Below are 2,312 nucleotides of genomic sequence, written 5' to 3'. Positions count from 1 at the left end.
GGGATGTTAAGGTCTTTGTGAATGAGTTTATTTGTGATGTAATAAGGAGCATCAAGGGTTTTACATAGGATTTTGGATTTTATAATTTGATGGTTTGGTGGAGCCCCAGATCTCAATTCCATATGTCCAAATTGGTCTGATTATTGTAGTGTATATTAATTTTTTGTAGTTGTAATTTTGTGTAGAGCGTTTGTCAAGTAAGTGTTGTAGCAATCGGAATCTACGAGCAGTTTCTTGTCGTTTCAGTCTTGTGTGTGGATGAATTTTATTTAAATTTTATAACATAATAGACTCTTATCTCAGGGCGGGTTTACAGGCAATCAGAAACAGACGACACTTCACCACTAATAACACTTAAACTTAATTAATAACTGTTTTACAAATACAATAAATTCCAGTCAGAAACAAAACTAACCAATTACACATCTTCCCCTGATGATTGATAATTTTTGATATGTTCTTGTCAATGATGCTATATCCCACTCCTAGCAATGGCCTCCAGTCCTTTCTGCTTCTAGCCGACCAACGTCCTCTCACCAGGCCAGCCGATTCAAGAGTCTCTGTTTCCTCTCTTCTATCTTCAATGTTCACTGGTCGATCCAAAAATAATCGATTGTAGTACAATCACTCTGCTTTATTTGCTATGATTTACGATGTAAATAGTTTATTGATAATTGTTCTATTGTTATGTTCTTTTATTTCTTCTTTGATTATTCTTTTTCTATAATTATTTTATAGAAACAACAAAAGTTGAAAAATTTCAATCTATCTCAACACAAACAATTCAACAAACATTTTGGAAGGACGCGCACCGCCATCTTCCTTGTTTTGAACAGCATTCTATTTTGAATAATGAAAACTGGTTAGCTTGCTTTTTTATTTAAAATAACAAGTAAACAATACTGAAACGATATACATTAAATAAAAACATAACTAAAATCACTTATATATAAATATCAACTATTGATTAAAAAAAGGGGATATTACAGTATATATAGTTATTTTAACAGCATCCGGATAATCTTCTTTTTATTTTTTCCTATTTATATTTAAAAATAACTTATAGACTAACCTAAAGCTAAATTTAACAAGATACAAAATACTTTGTGTAAAAAAAAATTATATCATTATTTTCAAGTACATAAGCCGGTGTCAGTTGACAGTAAAGCAGTGAGAGTGAGAGCTATACCAAGTTCAGACATTCTTCCATTTCTTTAAATCAGACTTGGTATCACAATATTAAAATTACAATTAAAAAAAAAATTTTTGATTTACAATGGATGAACTCCGATGGGTTGGATGTCTGGAGGTCCATTCTGAAAAGTTCAGAAATGACGTTATGCTCTTCATAAATGTAGGTGGGCCAAACAGCGAACCGGCGCTCCGATGATAACACAGGAAGGTCTGGTGACTGAAGTAAACCAACTGAACGATGTATCATACCAAGCCGACAGGGGGACTGTACATAGGCTACTGAACTTAGCCCACAACTTGTATTGTTATGGCTAATAATCCCACTGACCGGTATCTCAACCACACACACATATAATTCTCTTCATTTAAACTAAGCCAATTTCCAACCAAAATACATATTAAAATTAATATTAATTGTAATATCCTCTTTTTTAATAAATAGTTGATATTTATAGATAAATGATTTTAGTTATGTTTTTATTTATGTATATCGTTTCAGTACTGTTTATTTTTTATTTTAAATCAAAAAGCAAGCTAACCAGTTTTCATTGTCTAAAATAAATACGCTGTTCAAAACAATAAAGATGGTGGTGCGCTTCCTTCCGAAGTGTTCGTTGAATTGTTTGTGTTGAAACAGATTGAAATTCTTCAACTTTTGTTGTTCCTATACAATAATTATGGAAAAGGAATAATCAAAGAAGAAATGGACGAAAGTAACAATTATCAATAACCTATTTACATCGTAAATCATAGCAAGTAAAGCAGAGCGATTGTACTACAATCGATTATTTTTTGAATCGACCAGTGAACATTGAAGATAGAGGAGAGGAACTCTTGATTTTGCTGGCTTGGGAGAAGATGTCCGTTCGGCCAGAAGCGGGAAGGACTGGAAGCCATTGTTAGGAATTGGATAGCGTCATGGACAAGAGGATTTCAACAGTCATATATCATCAAAGGAAGATTGCTTAGTTTTGTTTCTAACTGAAATTTATTGTATTTGTTGAATATCTATTAATTAAGTTTAAGTGTTATTATTAGTAAAGTGTCGTCTGTTTCTGATTGCCAGAAAATCCACCCTAAGAAAAGAGTCTCTTATGTTATAAAATTTAAATAAAATT

The 2,312-nt window shown here is 32.0% G+C and overlaps 1 protein-coding gene across 1 annotated transcript in view; it reads left to right on the top strand.

Annotated features, from left to right (window-relative positions):
* The window catches only part of Etf-QO (electron transfer flavoprotein-ubiquinone oxidoreductase), a gene marked incomplete in the record, with an annotated part of 29,311 nt that overhangs the window by 12,382 nt on the left and 14,617 nt on the right, over nucleotides 1-2,312 (top strand).

This window comes from Halyomorpha halys, unplaced genomic scaffold, assembly GCF_000696795.3.
Source record: "Halyomorpha halys isolate HHAL.00 unplaced genomic scaffold, Hhal_1.1 Scaffold141.1, whole genome shotgun sequence".
NCBI classification, from domain to species: domain Eukaryota; kingdom Metazoa; phylum Arthropoda; class Insecta; order Hemiptera; family Pentatomidae; genus Halyomorpha; species Halyomorpha halys.
The sequence above is the reverse complement of the archived record's forward strand: the minus strand, read 5'-3'. Positions and strand labels throughout refer to the sequence as shown.